This window comes from Phyllobates terribilis, unplaced genomic scaffold (genome assembly GCF_046119375.1).
Source record: "Phyllobates terribilis strain yellow unplaced genomic scaffold, ASM4611937v1 Scaffold_74__1_contigs__length_7073193, whole genome shotgun sequence".
Taxonomy (NCBI): domain Eukaryota; kingdom Metazoa; phylum Chordata; class Amphibia; order Anura; family Dendrobatidae; genus Phyllobates; species Phyllobates terribilis.
In genome coordinates this window covers 611,935-631,037 of record NW_027362834.1, presented here as the reverse complement: position 1 = coordinate 631,037, position 19,103 = coordinate 611,935, and the positions used below count along the sequence as shown (strand labels likewise).

General features: G+C 45.1%; 14 non-coding genes across 14 annotated transcripts; all 14 read right to left on the bottom strand.

Moving 5' to 3' along the window:
- Nucleotides 1-1,060: 1,060 nt before the first annotated feature.
- Nucleotides 1,061-1,251, bottom strand: LOC141196683 (U2 spliceosomal RNA). Its single transcript, XR_012269083.1, has one exon. It is a non-coding gene; the product is annotated as a U2 spliceosomal RNA (small nuclear RNA).
- Nucleotides 1,252-2,366: 1,115 nt separating this feature from the next.
- LOC141196681 (U2 spliceosomal RNA) lies at nucleotides 2,367-2,557 on the bottom strand. Its single transcript, XR_012269081.1, has one exon. It is a non-coding gene; the product is annotated as a U2 spliceosomal RNA (small nuclear RNA).
- A 1,115-nt stretch (nucleotides 2,558-3,672) lies between these two features.
- On the bottom strand, nucleotides 3,673-3,863 carry LOC141196680 (U2 spliceosomal RNA). The gene has a single exon (XR_012269080.1). It is a non-coding gene; the product is annotated as a U2 spliceosomal RNA (small nuclear RNA).
- Nucleotides 3,864-4,978: 1,115 nt separating this feature from the next.
- LOC141195861 (U2 spliceosomal RNA) lies at nucleotides 4,979-5,169 on the bottom strand. Its single transcript, XR_012268435.1, has one exon. It is a non-coding gene; the product is annotated as a U2 spliceosomal RNA (small nuclear RNA).
- Nucleotides 5,170-6,284: 1,115 nt separating this feature from the next.
- On the bottom strand, nucleotides 6,285-6,475 carry LOC141196679 (U2 spliceosomal RNA). Its single transcript, XR_012269079.1, has one exon. It is a non-coding gene; the product is annotated as a U2 spliceosomal RNA (small nuclear RNA).
- A 1,112-nt stretch (nucleotides 6,476-7,587) lies between these two features.
- Nucleotides 7,588-7,778, bottom strand: LOC141196678 (U2 spliceosomal RNA). Its single transcript, XR_012269078.1, has one exon. It is a non-coding gene; the product is annotated as a U2 spliceosomal RNA (small nuclear RNA).
- Nucleotides 7,779-8,893: 1,115 nt separating this feature from the next.
- On the bottom strand, nucleotides 8,894-9,084 carry LOC141196677 (U2 spliceosomal RNA). The gene has a single exon (XR_012269077.1). It is a non-coding gene; the product is annotated as a U2 spliceosomal RNA (small nuclear RNA).
- A 1,115-nt stretch (nucleotides 9,085-10,199) lies between these two features.
- On the bottom strand, nucleotides 10,200-10,390 carry LOC141196675 (U2 spliceosomal RNA). The gene has a single exon (XR_012269075.1). It is a non-coding gene; the product is annotated as a U2 spliceosomal RNA (small nuclear RNA).
- A 1,115-nt stretch (nucleotides 10,391-11,505) lies between these two features.
- On the bottom strand, nucleotides 11,506-11,696 carry LOC141196674 (U2 spliceosomal RNA). Its single transcript, XR_012269074.1, has one exon. It is a non-coding gene; the product is annotated as a U2 spliceosomal RNA (small nuclear RNA).
- A 1,118-nt stretch (nucleotides 11,697-12,814) lies between these two features.
- On the bottom strand, nucleotides 12,815-13,005 carry LOC141196673 (U2 spliceosomal RNA). The gene has a single exon (XR_012269073.1). It is a non-coding gene; the product is annotated as a U2 spliceosomal RNA (small nuclear RNA).
- A 1,115-nt stretch (nucleotides 13,006-14,120) lies between these two features.
- Nucleotides 14,121-14,311, bottom strand: LOC141196672 (U2 spliceosomal RNA). The gene has a single exon (XR_012269072.1). It is a non-coding gene; the product is annotated as a U2 spliceosomal RNA (small nuclear RNA).
- Nucleotides 14,312-15,426: 1,115 nt separating this feature from the next.
- Nucleotides 15,427-15,617, bottom strand: LOC141196671 (U2 spliceosomal RNA). The gene has a single exon (XR_012269071.1). It is a non-coding gene; the product is annotated as a U2 spliceosomal RNA (small nuclear RNA).
- A 1,115-nt stretch (nucleotides 15,618-16,732) lies between these two features.
- Nucleotides 16,733-16,923, bottom strand: LOC141196670 (U2 spliceosomal RNA). The gene has a single exon (XR_012269070.1). It is a non-coding gene; the product is annotated as a U2 spliceosomal RNA (small nuclear RNA).
- A 1,112-nt stretch (nucleotides 16,924-18,035) lies between these two features.
- Nucleotides 18,036-18,226, bottom strand: LOC141196669 (U2 spliceosomal RNA). Its single transcript, XR_012269069.1, has one exon. It is a non-coding gene; the product is annotated as a U2 spliceosomal RNA (small nuclear RNA).
- Nucleotides 18,227-19,103: the final 877 nt, after the last annotated feature.

Below are 19,103 nucleotides of genomic sequence, written 5' to 3'. Positions count from 1 at the left end.
GTGGAGATGAGCTCCTGGACTCCCGTTAAGAAGACATGTTGTCAACCTCTAGATCCCTTACATGCCTGCACTTTTCGGCTTGCTGCTGCTGCAATCCACGCGTTTTAGATCTGCATAACTCCACCTCTTTAAACACAGCACCTTCACCCCCTGCTGTTCCCACCCGCCTCAACACCGTTGGAAGGGAGGAGAACCAATTAAGGCGGGGGGTGGGGTGGAACGAGCAGCTGTCTACCCTTAGCAGGAGGGCTCCTAATTACATACCTCTCCTGCTGCTGCTGCTGCTGGCTGTCCAGCAGCAGACTGAAGGTGGCTGCTGCTGTGCACAGGTATATAAAGGCTCAGAGCCTATTATGACACGCGCAGCCAGCGTTCCATTGCCACATTCCATCTACTGCAGGCAGGATACCTGGCTGGCTGAATGTCGCTGAGAAGCTCACAGAGACCGCCATAAGCAACAGTTTAACAGAATGCCACAGACTAATCAACCAAACTTTTTGGGTTGGGTTCTCTTTTATAGTCTGCAGGCATTAAATGAAAGAAGTCAGTGTTCCAGCAGAAGGAGACAACGTTTCAGAAAAGGCATTGTAGCAAACCAAAAAAGAAATTTTAAGCGCAGCAGAGTAACCAGCGCACATACCTGTTAGCTCAGGTGAGTTTAAAAGGCTGCTGTTGATAACAAGGGCATTTGCTAAATAGATGGTGTGTGTGCAACAATATACTGAAAGGTCAATTATATTGTGCAGCTTATCTCACCACCTGTAGTTATTTAGGTGAAAGCTCCAAAATGCTTGCCTAATATGTCTGTTTATCCAAAAGGAAGTAAAAAGGGAGAGCTAGAAAGATAGCATTGCATCACATTACATGGCAATGCAATGCACAGTTGCTGAAGTTGAACCAAAATGAGCTTGTAATCTGGCTTCTGCAACTTTGAACATGAAAAATCCAATGAGGAGAAGAAAAGCAAAGCCAAAGAGTCCATCCCCAAATCCGACAAACAAGCAAAATGAACAAAAAACATTGAATTCAATTCTTTCTGATTTTAGAAACTGCATTAAAGAAGGGGTGCACCGGTCCTGGAGATACTGCAATACCAGGTCAATGCGTGGAGTGGACAGAGCAAGCTCTTTTTCCATCTCCCTGTTCTAAAAATCCATTTAATATATGGTCCCCAGATAGGGGACGTATCAGATATTAAACTGATAAGAACAGATACTACACTTGATCTTAGCCAAAAGGCCGAGAAGCGATAACCAGAATTGGTTTCAAACTACGGAGCCACCCAAGGATCCTGAAAAGTCCATTTGTGGAGATGAGCTCCTGGACTCCCGTTAAGAAGACATGTTGTCAACCTCTAGATCCCTTACATGCCTGCACTTTTCGGCTTGCTGCTGCTGCAATCCACGCGTTTTAGATCTGCATAACTCCACCTCTTTAAACACAGCACCTTCACCCCCTGCTGTTCCCACCCGCCTCAACACCGTTGGAAGGGAGGAGAACCAATTAAGGCGGGGGGTGGGGTGGAACGAGCAGCTGTCTACCCTTAGCAGGAGGGCTCCTGATTACATACCTCTCCTGCTGCTGCTGCTGCTGGCTGTCCAGCAGCAGACTGAAGGTGGCTGCTGCTGTGCACAGGTATATAAAGGCTCAGAGCCTATTATGACACGCGCAGCCAGCGTTCCATTGCCACATTCCATCTACTGCAGGCAGGATACCTGGCTGGCTGAATGTCGCTGAGAAGCTCACAGAGACCGCCATAAGCAACAGTTTAACAGAATGCCACAGACTAATCAACCAAACTTTTTGGGTTGGGTTCTCTTTTATAGTCTGCAGGCATTAAATGAAAGAAGTCAGTGTTCCAGCAGAAGGAGACAACGTTTCAGAAAAGGCATTGTAGCAAACCAAAAAAGAAATTTTAAGCGCAGCAGAGTAACCAGCGCACATACCTGTTAGCTCAGGTGAGTTTAAAAGGCTGCTGTTGATAACAAGGGCATTTGCTAAATAGATGGTGTGTGTGCAACAATATACTGAAAGGTCAATTATATTGTGCAGCTTATCTCACCACCTGTAGTTATTTAGGTGAAAGCTCCAAAATGCTTGCCTAATATGTCTGTTTATCCAAAAGGAAGTAAAAAGGGAGAGCTAGAAAGATAGCATTGCATCACATTACATGGCAATGCAATGCACAGTTGCGGAGGTTGAACCAAAATGAGCTTGTAATCTGCCTTCTGCAACTTTGAACATGAAAAATCCAATGAGGAGAAGAAAAGCAAAGCCAAAGAGTCCATCCCCAAATCCGACAAACAAGCAAAATGAACAAAAAACATTGAATTCAATTCTTTCTGATTTTAGAAACTGCATTAAAGAAGGGGTGCACCGGTCCTGGAGATACTGCAATACCAGGTCAATGCGTGGAGTGGACAGAGCAAGCTCTTTTTCCATCTCCCTGTTCTAAAAATCCATTTAATATATGGTCCCCAGATAGGGGACGTATCAGATATTAAACTGATAAGAACAGATACTACACTTGATCTTAGCCAAAAGGCCGAGAAGCGATAACCAGAATTGGTTTCAAACTACGGAGCCACCCAAGGATCCTGAAAAGTCCATTTGTGGAGATGAGCTCCTGGACTCCCGTTAAGAAGACATGTTGTCAACCTCTAGATCCCTTACATGCCTGCACTTTTCGGCTTGCTGCTGCTGCAATCCACGCGTTTTAGATCTGCATAACTCCACCTCTTTAAACACAGCACCTTCACCCCCTGCTGTTCCCACCCGCCTCAACACCGTTGGAAGGGAGGAGAACCAATTAAGGCGGGGGGTGGGGTGGAACGAGCAGCTGTCTACCCTTAGCAGGAGGGCTCCTAATTACATACCTCTCCTGCTGCTGCTGCTGCTGGCTGTCCAGCAGCAGACTGAAGGTGGCTGCTGCTGTGCACAGGTATATAAAGGCTCAGAGCCTATTATGACACGCGCAGCCAGCGTTCCATTGCCACATTCCATCTACTGCAGGCAGGATACCTGGCTGGCTGAATGTCGCTGAGAAGCTCACAGAGACCGCCATAAGCAACAGTTTAACAGAATGCCACAGACTAATCAACCAAACTTTTTGGGTTGGGTTCTCTTTTATAGTCTGCAGGCATTAAATGAAAGAAGTCAGTGTTCCAGCAGAAGGAGACAGCGTTTCAGAAAAGGCATTGTAGCAAACCAAAAAAGAAATTTTAAGCGCAGCAGAGTAACCAGCGCACATACCTGTTAGCTCAGGTGAGTTTAAAAGGCTGCTGTTGATAACAAGGGCATTTGCTAAATAGATGGTGTGTGTGCAACAATATACTGAAAGGTCAATTATATTGTGCAGCTTATCTCACCACCTGTAGTTATTTAGGTGAAAGCTCCAAAATGCTTGCCTAATATGTCTGTTTATCCAAAAGGAAGTAAAAAGGGAGAGCTAGAAAGATAGCATTGCATCACATTACATGGCAATGCAATGCACAGTTGCTGAAGTTGAACCAAAATGAGCTTGTAATCTGGCTTCTGCAACTTTGAACATGAAAAATCCAATGAGGAGAAGAAAAGCAAAGCCAAAGAGTCCATCCCCAAATCCGACAAACAAGCAAAATGAACAAAAAACATTGAATTCAATTCTTTCTGATTTTAGAAACTGCATTAAAGAAGGGGTGCACCGGTCCTGGAGATACTGCAATACCAGGTCAATGCGTGGAGTGGACAGAGCAAGCTCTTTTTCCATCTCCCTGTTCTAAAAATCCATTTAATATATGGTCCCCAGATAGGGGACGTATCAGATATTAAACTGATAAGAACAGATACTACACTTGATCTTAGCCAAAAGGCCGAGAAGCGATAACCAGAATTGGTTTCAAACTACGGAGCCACCCAAGGATCCTGAAAAGTCCATTTGTGGAGATGAGCTCCTGGACTCCCGTTAAGAAGACATGTTGTCAACCTCTAGATCCCTTACATGCCTGCACTTTTCGGCTTGCTGCTGCTGCAATCCACGCGTTTTAGATCTGCATAACTCCACCTCTTTAAACACAGCACCTTCACCCCCTGCTGTTCCCACCCGCCTCAACACCGTTGGAAGGGAGGAGAACCAATTAAGGCGGGGGGTGGGGTGGAACGAGCAGCTGTCTACCCTTAGCAGGAGGGCTCCTGATTACATACCTCTCCTGCTGCTGCTGCTGCTGGCTGTCCAGCAGCAGACTGAAGGTGGCTGCTGCTGTGCACAGGTATATAAAGGCTCAGAGCCTATTATGACACGCGCAGCCAGCGTTCCATTGCCACATTCCATCTACTGCAGGCAGGATACCTGGCTGGCTGAATGTCGCTGAGAAGCTCACAGAGACCGCCATAAGCAACAGTTTAACAGAATGCCACAGACTAATCAACCAAACTTTTTGGGTTGGGTTCTCTTTTATAGTCTGCAGGCATTAAATGAAAGAAGTCAGTGTTCCAGCAGAAGGAGACAACGTTTCAGAAAAGGCATTGTAGCAAACCAAAAAAGAAATTTTAAGCGCAGCAGAGTAACCAGCGCACATACCTGTTAGCTCAGGTGAGTTTAAAAGGCTGCTGTTGATAACAAGGGCATTTGCTAAATAGATGGTGTGTGTGCAACAATATACTGAAAGGTCAATTATATTGTGCAGCTTATCTCACCACCTGTAGTTATTTAGGTGAAAGCTCCAAAATGCTTGCCTAATATGTCTGTTTATCCAAAAGGAAGTAAAAAGGGAGAGCTAGAAAGATAGCATTGCATCACATTACATGGCAATGCAATGCACAGTTGCTGAAGTTGAACCAAAATGAGCTTGTAATCTGGCTTCTGCAACTTTGAACATGAAAAATCCAATGAGGAGAAGAAAAGCAAAGCCAAAGAGTCCATCCCCAAATCCGACAAACAAGCAAAATGAACAAAAAACATTGAATTCAATTCTTTCTGATTTTAGAAACTGCATTAAAGAAGGGTTGCACCGGTCCTGGAGATACTGCAATACCAGGTCAATGCGTGGAGTGGACAGAGCAAGCTCTTTTTCCATCTCCCTGTTCTAAAAATCCATTTAATGTATGGTCCCCAGATAGGGGACGTATCAGATATTAAACTGATAAGAACAGATACTACACTTGATCTTAGCCAAAAGGCCGAGAAGCGATAACCAGAATTGGTTTCAAACTACGGAGCCACCCAAGGATCCTGAAAAGTCCATTTGTGGAGATGAGCTCCTGGACTCCCGTTAAGAAGACATGTTGTCAACCTCTAGATCCCTTACATGCCTGCACTTTTCGGCTTGCTGCTGCTGCAATCCACGCGTTTTAGATCTGCATAACTCCACCTCTTTAAACACAGCACCTTCACCCCCTGCTGTTCCCACCCGCCTCAACACCGTTGGAAGGGAGGAGAACCAATTAAGGCGGGGGGTGGGGTGGAACGAGCAGCTGTCTACCCTTAGCAGGAGGGCTCCTGATTACATACCTCTCCTGCTGCTGCTGCTGCTGGCTGTCCAGCAGCAGACTGAAGGTGGCTGCTGCTGTGCACAGGTATATAAAGGCTCAGAGCCTATTATGACACGCGCAGCCAGCGTTCCATTGCCACATTCCATCTACTGCAGGCAGGATACCTGGCTGGCTGAATGTCGCTGAGAAGCTCACAGAGACCGCCATAAGCAACAGTTTAACAGAATGCCACAGACTAATCAACCAAACTTTTTGGGTTGGGTTCTCTTTTATAGTCTGCAGGCATTAAATGAAAGAAGTCAGTGTTCCAGCAGAAGGAGACAACGTTTCAGAAAAGGCATTGTAGCAAACCAAAAAAGAAATTTTAAGCGCAGCAGAGTAACCAGCGCACATACCTGTTAGCTCAGGTGAGTTTAAAAGGCTGCTGTTGATAACAAGGGCATTTGCTAAATAGATGGTGTGTGTGCAACAATATACTGAAAGGTCAATTATATTGTGCAGCTTATCTCACCACCTGTAGTTATTTAGGTGAAAGCTCCAAAATGCTTGCCTAATATGTCTGTTTATCCAAAAGGAAGTAAAAAGGGAGAGCTAGAAAGATAGCATTGCATCACATTACATGGCAATGCAATGCACAGTTGCTGAAGTTGAACCAAAATGAGCTTGTAATCTGGCTTCTGCAACTTTGAACATGAAAAATCCAATGAGGAGAAGAAAAGCAAAGCCAAAGAGTCCATCCCCAAATCCGACAAACAAGCAAAATGAACAAAAAACATTGAATTCAATTCTTTCTGATTTTTGAAACTGCATTAAAGAAGGGGTGCACCGGTCCTGGAGATACTGCAATACCAGGTCAATGCGTGGAGTGGACAGAGCAAGCTCTTTTTCCATCTCCCTGTTCTAAAAATCCATTTAATATATGGTCCCCAGATAGGGGACGTATCAGATATTAAACTGATAAGAACAGATACTACACTTGATCTTAGCCAAAAGGCCGAGAAGCGATAACCAGAATTGGTTTCAAACTACGGAGCCACCCAAGGATCCTGAAAAGTCCATTTGTGGAGATGAGCTCCTGGACTCCCGTTAAGAAGACATGTTGTCAACCTCTAGATCCCTTACATGCCTGCACTTTTCGGCTTGCTGCTGCTGCAATCCACGCGTTTTAGATCTGCATAACTCCACCTCTTTAAACACAGCACCTTCACCCCCTGCTGTTCCCACCCGCCTCAACACCGTTGGAAGGGAGGAGAACCAATTAAGGCGAGGGGTGGGGTGGAACGAGCAGCTGTCTACCCTTAGCAGGAGGGCTCCTGATTACATACCTCTCCTGCTGCTGCTGCTGGCTGTCCAGCAGCAGACTGAAGGTGGCTGCTGCTGTGCACAGGTATATAAAGGCTCAGAGCCTATTATGACACGCGCAGCCAGCGTTCCATTGCCACATTCCATCTACTGCAGGCAGGATACCTGGCTGGCTGAATGTCGCTGAGAAGCTCACAGAGACCGCCATAAGCAACAGTTTAACAGAATGCCACAGACTAATCAACCAAACTTTTTGGGTTGGGTTCTCTTTTATAGTCTGCAGGCATTAAATGAAAGAAGTCAGTGTTCCAGCAGAAGGAGACAACGTTTCAGAAAAGGCATTGTAGCAAACCAAAAAAGAAATTTTAAGCGCAGCAGAGTAACCAGCGCACATACCTGTTAGCTCAGGTGAGTTTAAAAGGCTGCTGTTGATAACAAGGGCATTTGCTAAATAGATGGTGTGTGTGCAACAATATACTGAAAGGTCAATTATATTGTGCAGCTTATCTCACCACCTGTAGTTATTTAGGTGAAAGCTCCAAAATGCTTGCCTAATATGTCTGTTTATCCAAAAGGAAGTAAAAAGGGAGAGCTAGAAAGATAGCATTGCATCACATTACATGGCAATGCAATGCACAGTTGCTGAAGTTGAACCAAAATGAGCTTGTAATCTGGCTTCTGCAACTTTGAACATGAAAAATCCAATGAGGAGAAGAAAAGCAAAGCCAAAGAGTCCATCCCCAAATCCGACAAACAAGCAAAATGAACAAAAAACATTGAATTCAATTCTTTCTGATTTTAGAAACTGCATTAAAGAAGGGGTGCACCGGTCCTGGAGATACTGCAATACCAGGTCAATGCGTGGAGTGGACAGAGCAAGCTCTTTTTCCATCTCCCTGTTCTAAAAATCCATTTAATATATGGTCCCCAGATAGGGGACGTATCAGATATTAAACTGATAAGAACAGATACTACACTTGATCTTAGCCAAAAGGCCGAGAAGCGATAACCAGAATTGGTTTCAAACTACGGAGCCACCCAAGGATCCTGAAAAGTCCATTTGTGGAGATGAGCTCCTGGACTCCCGTTAAGAAGACATGTTGTCAACCTCTAGATCCCTTACATGCCTGCACTTTTCGGCTTGCTGCTGCTGCAATCCACGCATTTTAGATCTGCATAACTCCACCTCTTTAAACACAGCACCTTCACCCCCTGCTGTTCCCACCCGCCTCAACACCGTTGGAAGGGAGGAGAACCAATTAAGGCGGGGGGTGGGGTGGAACGAGCAGCTGTCTACCCTTAGCAGGAGGGCTCCTGATTACATACCTCTCCTGCTGCTGCTGCTGCTGGCTGTCCAGCAGCAGACTGAAGGTGGCTGCTGCTGTGCACAGGTATATAAAGGCTCAGAGCCTATTATGACACGCGCAGCCAGCGTTCCATTGCCACATTCCATCTACTGCAGGCAGGATACCTGGCTGGCTGAATGTCGCTGAGAAGCTCACAGAGACCGCCATAAGCAACAGTTTAACAGAATGCCACAGACTAATCAACCAAACTTTTTGGGTTGGGTTCTCTTTTATAGTCTGCAGGCATTAAATGAAAGAAGTCAGTGTTCCAGCAGAAGGAGACAACGTTTCAGAAAAGGCATTGTAGCAAACCAAAAAAGAGATTTTAAGCGCAGCAGAGTAACCAGCGCACATACCTGTTAGCTCAGGTGAGTTTAAAAGGCTGCTGTTGATAACAAGGGCATTTGCTAAATAGATGGTGTGTGTGCAACAATATACTGAAAGGTCAATTATATTGTGCAGCTTATCTCACCACCTGTAGTTATTTAGGTGAAAGCTCCAAAATGCTTGAATAATATGTCTGTTTATCCAAAAGGAAGTAAAAAGGGAGAGCTGGAAAGATAGCATTGCATCACATTACATGGCAATGCAATGCACAGTTGCTGAAGTTGAACCAAAATGAGCTTGTAATCTGCCTTCTGCAACTTTGAACATGAAAAATCCAATGAGGAGAAGAAAAGCAAAGCCAAAGAGTCCATCCCAAAATCCGACAAACAAGCAAAATGAACAAAAAACATTGAATTCAATTCTTTCTGATTTTAGAAACTGCATTAAAGAAGGGGTGCACCGGTCCTGGAGATACTGCAATACCAGGTCAATGCGTGGAGTGGACAGAGCAAGCTCTTTTTCCATCTCCCTGTTCTAAAAATCCATTTAATATATGGTCCCCAGATAGGGGACGTATCAGATATTAAACTGATAAGAACAGATACTACACTTGATCTTAGCCAAAAGGCCGAGAAGCGATAACCAGAATTGGTTTCAAACTACGGAGCCACCCAAGGATCCTGAAAAGTCCATTTGTGGAGATGAGCTCCTGGACTCCCGTTAAGAAGACATGTTGTCAACCTCTAGATCCCTTACATGCCTGCACTTTTCGGCTTGCTGCTGCTGCAATCCACGCGTTTTAGATCTGCATACCTCCACCTCTTTAAACACAGCACCTTCACCCCCTGCTGTTCCCACCCGCCTCAACACCGTTGGAAGGGAGGAGAACCAATTAAGGCGGGGGGTGGGGTGGAACGAGCAGCTGTCTACCCTTAGCAGGAGGGCTCCTGATTACATACCTCTCCTGCTGCTGCTGCTGCTGGCTGTCCAGCAGCATACTGAAGGTGGCTGCTGCTGTGCACAGGTATATAAAGGCTCAGAGCCTATTATGACACGCGCAGCCAGCGTTCCATTGCCACATTCCATCTACTGCAGGCAGGATACCTGGCTGGCTGAATGTCGCTGAGAAGCTCACAGAGACCGCCATAAGCAACAGTTTAACAGAATGCCACAGACTAATCAACCAAACTTTTTGGGTTGGGTTCTCTTTTATAGTCTGCAGGCATTAAATGAAAGAAGTCAGTGTTCCAGCAGAAGGAGACAACGTTTCAGAAAAGGCATTGTAGCAAACCAAAAAAGAAATTTTAAGCGCAGCAGAGTAACCAGCGCACATACCTGTTAGCTCAGGTGAGTTTAAAAGGCTGCTGTTGATAACAAGGGCATTTGCTAAATAGATGGTGTGTGTGCAACAATATACTGAAAGGTCAATTATATTGTGCAGCTTATCTCACCACCTGTAGTTATTTAGGTGAAAGCTCCAAAATGCTTGCCTAATATGTCTGTTTATCCAAAAGGAAGTAAAAAGGGAGAGCTAGAAAGATAGCATTGCATCACATTACATGGCAATGCAATGCACAGTTGCTGAAGTTGAACCAAATTGAGCTTGTAATCTGCCTTCTGCAACTTTGAACATGAAAAATCCAATGAGGAGAAGAAAAGCAAAGCCAAAGAGTCCATCCCCAAATCCGACAAACAAGCAAAATGAACAAAAAACATTGAATTCAATTCTTTCTGATTTTAGAAACTGCATTAAAGAAGGGGTGCACCGGTCCTGGAGATACTGCAATACCAGGTCAATGCGTGGAGTGGACAGAGCAAGCTCTTTTTCCATCTCCCTGTTCTAAAAATCCATTTAATATATGGTCCCCAGATAGGGGACGTATCAGATATTAAACTGATAAGAACAGATACTACACTTGATCTTAGCCAAAAGGCCGAGAAGCGATAACCAGAATTGGTTTCAAACTACGGAGCCACCCAAGGATCCTGAAAAGTCCATTTGTGGAGATGAGCTCCTGGACTCCCGTTAAGAAGACATGTTGTCAACCTCTAGATCCCTTACATGCCTGCACTTTTCGGCTTGCTGCTGCTGCAATCCACGCGTTTTAGATCTGCATAACTCCACCTCTTTAAACACAGCACCTTCACCCCCTGCTGTTCCCACCCGCCTCAACACCGTTGGAAGGGAGGAGAACCAATTAAGGCGGGGGGTGGGGTGGAACGAGCAGCTGTCTACCCTTAGCAGGAGGGCTCCTGATTACATACCTCTCCTGCTGCTGCTGCTGCTGGCTGTCCAGCAGCAGACTGAAGGTGGCTGCTGCTGTGCACAGGTATATAAAGGCTCAGAGCCTATTATGACACGCGCAGCCAGCGTTCCATTGCCACATTCCATCTACTGCAGGCAGGATACCTGGCTGGCTGAATGTCGCTGAGAAGCTCACAGAGACCGCCATAAGCAACAGTTTAACAGAATGCCACAGACTAATCAACCAAACTTTTTGGGTTGGGTTCTCTTTTATAGTCTGCAGGCATTAAATGAAAGAAGTCAGTGTTCCAGCAGAAGGAGACAACGTTTCAGAAAAGGCATTGTAGCAAACCAAAAAAGAAATTTTAAGCGCAGCAGAGTAACCAGCGCACATACCTGTTAGCTCAGGTGAGTTTAAAAGGCTGCTGTTAATAACAAGGGCATTTGCTAAATAGATGGTGTGTGTGCAACAATATACTGAAAGGTCAATTATATTGTGCAGCTTATCTCACCACCTGTAGTTATTTAGGTGAAAGCTCCAAAATGCTTGCCTAATATGTCTGTTTATCCAAAAGGAAGTAAAAAGGGAGAGCTAGAAAGATAGCATTGCATCACATTACATGGCAATGCAATGCACAGTTGCTGAAGTTGAACCAAAATGAGCTTGTAATCTGGCTTCTGCAACTTTGAACATGAAAAATCCAATGAGGAGAAGAAAAGCAAAGCCAAAGAGTCCATCCCCAAATCCGACAAACAAGCAAAATGAACAAAAAACATTGAATTCAATTCTTTCTGATTTTAGAAACTGCATTAAAGAAGGGGTGCACCGGTCCTGGAGATACTGCAATACCAGGTCAATGCGTGGAGTGGACAGAGCAAGCTCTTTTTCCATCTCCCTGTTCTAAAAATCCATTTAATATATGGTCCCCAGATAGGGGACGTATCAGATATTAAACTGATAAGAACAGATACTACACTTGATCTTAGCCAAAAGGCCGAGAAGCGATAACCAGAATTGGTTTCAAACTACGGAGCCACCCAAGGATCCTGAAAAGTCCATTTGTGGAGATGAGCTCCTGGACTCCCGTTAAGAAGACATGTTGTCAACCTCTAGATCCCTTACATGCCTGCACTTTTCGGCTTGCTGCTGCTGCAATCCACGCGTTTTAGATCTGCATAACTCCAACTCTTTAAACACAGCACCTTCACCCCCTGCTGTTCCCACCCGCCTCAACACCGTTGGAAGGGAGGAGAACCAATTAAGGCGGGGGGTGGGGTGGAACGAGCAGCTGTCTACCCTTAGCAGGAGGGCTCCTGATTACATACCTCTCCTGCTGCTGCTGCTGCTGCTGGCTGTCCAGCAGCAGACTGAAGGTGGCTGCTGCTGTGCACAGGTATATAAAGGCTCAGAGCCTATTATGACACGCGCAGCCAGCGTTCCATTGCCACATTCCATCTACTGCAGGCAGGATACCTGGCTGGCTGAATGTCGCTGAGAAGCTCACAGAGACCGCCATAAGCAACAGTTTAACAGAATGCCACAGACTAATCAACCAAACTTTTTGGGTTGGGTTCTCTTTTATAGTCTGCAGGCATTAAATGAAAGAAGTCAGTGTTCCAGCAGAAGGAGACAACGTTTCAGAAAAGGCATTGTAGCAAACCAAAAAAGAAATTTTAAGCGCAGCAGAGTAACCAGCGCACATACCTGTTAGCTCAGGTGAGTTTAAAAGGCTGCTGTTGATAACAAGGGCATTTGCTAAATAGATGGTGTGTGTGCAACAATATACTGAAAGGTCAATTATATTGTGCAGCTTATCTCACCACCTGTAGTTATTTAGGTGAAAGCTCCAAAATGCTTGCCTAATATGTCTGTTTATCCAAAAGGAAGTAAAAAGGGAGAGCTAGAAAGATAGCATTGCATCACATTACATGGCAATGCAATGCACAGTTGCTGAAGTTGAACCAAAATGAGCTTGTAATCTGGCTTCTGCAACTTTGAACATGAAAAATCCAATGAGGAGAAGAAAAGCAAAGCCAAAGAGTCCATCCCCAAATCCGACAAACAAGCAAAATGAACAAAAAACATTGAATTCAATTCTTTCTGATTTTAGAAACTGCATTAAAGAAGGGGTGCACCGGTCCTGGAGATACTGCAATACCAGGTCAATGCGTGGAGTGGACAGAGCAAGCTCTTTTTCCATCTCCCTGTTCTAAAAATCCATTTAATATATGGTCCCCAGATAGGGGACGTATCAGATATTAAACTGATAAGAACAGATACTACACTTGATCTTAGCCAAAAGGCCGAGAAGCGATAACCAGAATTGGTTTCAAACTACGGAGCCACCCAAGGATCCTGAAAAGTCCATTTGTGGAGATGAGCTCCTGGACTCCCGTTAAGAAGACATGTTGTCAACCTCTAGATCCCTTACATGCCTGCACTTTTCGGCTTGCTGCTGCTGCAATCCACGCGTTTTAGATCTGCATAACTCCACCTCTTTAAACACAGCACCTTCACCCCCTGCTGTTCCCACCCGCCTCAACACCGTTGGAAGGGAGGAGAACCAATTAAGGCGGGGGGTGGGGTGGAACGAGCAGCTGTCTACCCTTAGCAGGAGGGCTCCTGATTACATACCTCTCCTGCTGCTGCTGCTGCTGGCTGTCCAGCAGCAGACTGAAGGTGGCTGCTGCTGTGCACAGGTATATAAAGGCTCAGAGCCTATTATGACACGCGCAGCCAGCGTTCCATTGCCACATTCCATCTACTGCAGGCAGGATACCTGGCTGGCTGAATGTCGCTGAGAAGCTCACAGAGACCGCCATAAGCAACAGTTTAACAGAATGCCACAGACTAATCAACCAAACTTTTTGGGTTGGGTTCTCTTTTATAGTCTGCAGGCATTAAATGAAAGAAGTCAGTGTTCCAGCAGAAGGAGACAACGTTTCAGAAAAGGCATTGTAGCAAACCAAAAAAGAAATTTTAAGCGCAGCAGAGTAACCAGCGCACATACCTGTTAGCTCAGGTGAGTTTAAAAGGCTGCTGTTGATAACAAGGGCATTTGCTAAATAGATGGTGTGTGTGCAACAATATACTGAAAGGTCAATTATATTGTGCAGCTTATCTCACCACCTGTAGTTATTTAGGTGAAAGCTCCAAAATGCTTGCCTAATATGTCTGTTTATCCAAAAGGAAGTAAAAAGGGAGAGCTAGAAAGATAGCATTGCATCACATTACATGGCAATGCAATGCACAGTTGCTGAAGTTGAACCAAAATGAGCTTGTAATCTGGCTTCTGCAACTTTGAACATGAAAAATCCAATGAGGAGAAGAAAAGCAAAGCCAAAGAGTCCATCCCCAAATCCGACAAACAAGCAAAATGAACAAAAAACATTGAATTCAATTCTTTCTGATTTTAGAAACTGCATTAAAGAAGGGGTGCACCGGTCCTGGAGATACTGCAATACCAGGTCAATGCGTGGAGTGGACAGAGCAAGCTCTTTTTCCATCTCCCTGTTCTAAAAATCCATTTAATATATGGTCCCCAGATAGGGGACGTATCAGATATTAAACTGATAAGAACAGATACTACACTTGATCTTAGCCAAAAGGCCGAGAAGCGATAACCAGAATTGGTTTCAAACTACGGAGCCACCCAAGGATCCTGAAAAGTCCATTTGTGGAGATGAGCTCCTGGACTCCCGTTAAGAAGACATGTTGTCAACCTCTAGATCCCTTACATGCCTGCACTTTTCGGCTTGCTGCTGCTGCAATCCACGCGTTTTAGATCTGCATAACTCCACCTCTTTAAACACAGCACCTTCACCCCCTGCTGTTCCCACCCGCCTCAACACCGTTGGAAGGGAGGAGAACCAATTAAGGCGGGGGGTGGGGTGGAACGAGCAGCTGTCTACCCTTAGCAGGAGGGCTCCTGATTACATACCTCTCCTGCTGCTGCTGCTGCTGGCTGTCCAGCAGCAGACTGAAGGTGGCTGCTGCTGTGCACAGGTATATAAAGGCTCAGAGCCTATTATGACACGCGCAGCCAGCGTTCCATTGCCACATTCCATCTACTGCAGGCAGGATACCTGGCTGGCTGAATGTCGCTGAGAAGCTCACAGAGACCGCCATAAGCAACAGTTTAACAGAATGCCACAGACTAATCAACCAAACTTTTTGGGTTGGGTTCTCTTTTATAGTCTGCAGGCATTAAATGAAAGAAGTCAGTGTTCCAGCAGAAGGAGACAACGTTTCAGAAAAGGCATTGTAGCAAACCAAAAAAGAAATTTTAAGCGCAGCAGAGTAACCAGCGCACATACCTGTTAGCTCAGGTGAGTTTAAAAGGCTGCTGTTGATAACAAGGGCATTTGCTAAATAGATGGTGTGTGTGCAACAATATACTGAAAGGTCAATTATATTGTGCAGCTTATCTCACCACCTGTAGTTATTTAGGTGAAAGCTCCAAAATGCTTGCCTAATATGTCTGTTTATCCAAAAGGAAGTAAAAAGGGAGAGCTAGAAAGATAGCATTGCATCACATTACATGGCAATGTAATGCACAGTTGCTGAAGTTGAACCAAAATGAGCTTGTAATCTGGCTTCTGCAACTTTGAACATGAAAAATCCAATGAGGAGAAGAAAAGCAAAGCCAAAGAGTCCATCCCCAAATCCGACAAACAAGCAAAATGAACAAAAAACATTGAATTCAATTCTTTCTGATTTTAGAAACTGCATTAAAGAAGGGGTGCACCGGTCCTGGAGATACTGCAATACCAGGTCAATGCGTGGAGTGGACAGAGCAAGCTCTTTTTCCATCTCCCTGTTCTAAAAATCCATTTAATATATGGTCCCCAGATAGGGGACGTATCAGATATTAAACTGATAAGAACAGATACTACACTTGATCTTAGCCAAAAGGCCGAGAAGCGATAACCAGAATTGGTTTCAAACTACGGAGCCACCCAAGGATCCTGAAAAGTCCATTTGTGGAGATGAGCTCCTGGACTCCCGTTAAGAAGACATGTTGTCAACCTCTAGATCCCTTACATGCCTGCACTTTTCGGCTTGCTGCTGCTGCAATCCACGCGTTTTAGATCTGCATAACTCCACCTCTTTAAACACAGCACCTTCACCCCCTGCTGTTCCCACCCGCCTCAACACCGTTGGAAGGGAGGAGAACCAATTAAGGCGGGGGGTGGGGTGGAACGAGCAGCTGTCTACCCTTAGCAGGAGGGCTCCTGATTACATACCTCTCCTGCTGCTGCTGCTGCTGGCTGTCCAGCAGCAGACTGAAGGTGGCTGCTGCTGTGCACAGGTATATAAAGGCTCAGAGCCTATTATGACACGCGCAGCCAGCGTTCCATTGCCACATTCCATCTACTGCAGGCAGGATACCTGGCTGGCTGAATGTCGCTGAGAAGCTCACAGAGACCGCCATAAGCAACAGTTTAACAGAATGCCACAGACTAATCAACCAAACTTTTTGGGTTGGGTTCTCTTTTATAGTCTGCAGGCATTAAATGAAAGAAGTCAGTGTTCCAGCAGAAGGAGACAACGTTTCAGAAAAGGCATTGTAGCAAACCAAAAAAGAAATTTTAAGCGCAGCAGAGTAACCAGCGCACATACCTGTTAGCTCAGGTGAGTTTAAAAGGCTGCTGTTGATAACAAGGGCATTTGCTAAATAGATGGTGTGTGTGCAACAATATACTGAAAGGTCAATTATATTGTGCAGCTTATCTCACCACCTGTAGTTATTTAGGTGAAAGCTCCAAAATGCTTGCCTAATATGTCTGTTTATCCAAAAGGAAGTAAAAAGGGAGAGCTAGAAAGATAGCATTGCATCACATTACATGGCAATGCAATGCACAGTTGCTGAAGTTGAACCAAAATGAGCTTGTAATCTGGCTTCTGCAACTTTGAACATGAAAAATCCAATGAGGAGAAGAAAAGCAAAGCCAAAGAGTCCATCCCCAAATCCGACAAACAAGCAAAATGAACAAAAAACATTGAATTCAATTCTTTCTGATTTTAGAAACTGCATTAAAGAAGGGGTGCACCGGTCCTGGAGATACTGCAATACCAGGTCAATGCGTGGAGTGGACAGAGCAAGCTCTTTTTCCATCTCCCTGTTCTAAAAATCCATTTAATATATGGTCCCCAGATAGGGGACGTATCAGATATTAAACTGATAAGAACAGATACTACACTTGATCTTAGCCAAAAGGCCGAGAAGCGATAACCAGAATTGGTTTCAAACTACGGAGCCACCCAAGGATCCTGAAAAGTCCATTTGTGGAGATGAGCTCCTGGACTCCCGTTAAGAAGACATGTTGTCAACCTCTAGATCCCTTACATGCCTGCACTTTTCGGCTTGCTGCTGCTGCAATCCACGCGTTTTAGATCTGCATAACTCCACCTCTTTAAACACAGCACCTTCACCCCCTGCTGTTCCCACCCGCCTCAACACCGTTGGAAGGGAGGAGAACCAATTAAGGCGGGGGGTGGGGTGGAACGAGCAGCTGTCTACCCTTAGCAGGAGGGCTCCTGATTACATACCTCTCCTGCTGCTGCTGCTGCTGGCTGTCCAGCAGCAGACTGAAGGTGGCTGCTGCTGTGCACAGGTATATAAAGGCTCAGAGCCTATTATGACACGCGCAGCCAGCGTTCCATTGCCACATTCCATCTACTGCAGGCAGGATACCTGGCTGGCTGAATGTCGCTGAGAAGCTCACAGAGACCGCCATAAGCAACAGTTTAACAGAATGCCACAGACTAATCAACCAAACTTTTTGGGTTGGGTTCTCTTTTATAGTCTGCAGGCATTAAATGAAAGAAGTCAGTGTTCCAGCAGAAGGAGACGTTTCAGAAAAGGCATTGTAGCAAACCAAAAAAGAAATTTTAAGCGCAGCAGAGTAACCAGCGCACATACCTGTTAGCTCAGGTGAGTTTAAAAGGCTGCTGTTGATAACAAGGGCATTTGCTAAATAGATGGTGTGTGTGCAACAATATACTGAAAGGTCAATTATATTGTGCAGCTTATCTCACCACCTGTAGTTATTTAGGTGAAAGCTCCAAAATGCTTGCCTAATATGTCTGTTTATCCAAAAGGAAGTAAAAAGGGAGAGCTAGAAAGATAGCATTGCATCACATTACATGGCAATGTAATGCACAGTTGCTGAAGTTGAACCAAAATGAGCTTGTAATCTGGCTTCTGCAACTTTGAACATGAAAAATCCAATGAGGAGAAGAAAAGCAAAGCCAAAGAGTCCATCCCCAAATCCGACAAACAAGCAAAATGAACAAAAAACATTGAATTCAATTCTTTCTGATTTTAGAAACTGCATTAAAGAAGGGGTGCACCGGTCCTGGAGATACTGCAATACCAGGTCAATGCGTGGAGTGGACAGAGCAAGCTCTTTTTCCATCTCCCTGTTCTAAAAATCCATTTAATATATGGTCCCCAGATAGGGGACGTATCAGATATTAAACTGATAAGAACAGATACTACACTTGATCTTAGCCAAAAGGCCGAGAAGCGATAACCAGAATTGGTTTCAAACTACGGAGCCACCCAAGGATCCTGAAAAGTCCATTTGTGGAGATGAGCTCCTGGACTCCCGTTAAGAAGACATGTTGTCAACCTCTAGATCCCTTACATGCCTGCACTTTTCGGCTTGCTGCTGCTGCAATCCACGCGTTTTAGATCTGCATAACTCCACCTCTTTAAACACAGCACCTTCACCCCCTGCTGTTCCCACCCGCCTCAACACCGTTGGAAGGGAGGAGAACCAATTAAGGCGGGGGGTGGGGTGGAACGAGCAGCTGTCTACCCTTAGCAGGAGGGCTCCTGATTACATACCTCTCCTGCTGCTGCTGCTGCTGGCTGTCCAGCAGCAGACTGAAGGTGGCTGCTGCTGTGCACAGGTATATAAAGGCTCAGAGCCTATTATGACACGCGCAGCCAGCGTTCCATTGCCACATTCCATCTACTGCAGGCAGGATACCTGGCTGGCTGAATGTCGCTGAGAAGCTCACAGAGACCGCCATAAGCAACAGTTTAACAGAATGCCACAGACTAATCAACCAAACTTTTTGGGTTGGGTTCTCTTTTATAGTCTGCAGGCATTAAATGAAAGAAGTCAGTGTTCCAGCAGAAGGAGACGTTTCAGAAAAGGCATTGTAGCAAACCAAAAAAGAAATTTTAAGCGCAGCAGAGTAACCAGCGCACATACCTGTTAGCTCAGGTGAGTTTAAAAGGCTGCTGTTGATAACAAGGGCATTTGCTAAATAGATGGTGTGTGTGCAACAATATACTGAAAGGTCAATTATATTGTGCAGCTTATCTCACCACCTGTAGTTATTTAGGTGAAAGCTCCAAAATGCTTGCCTAATATGTCTGTTTATCCAAAAGGAAGTA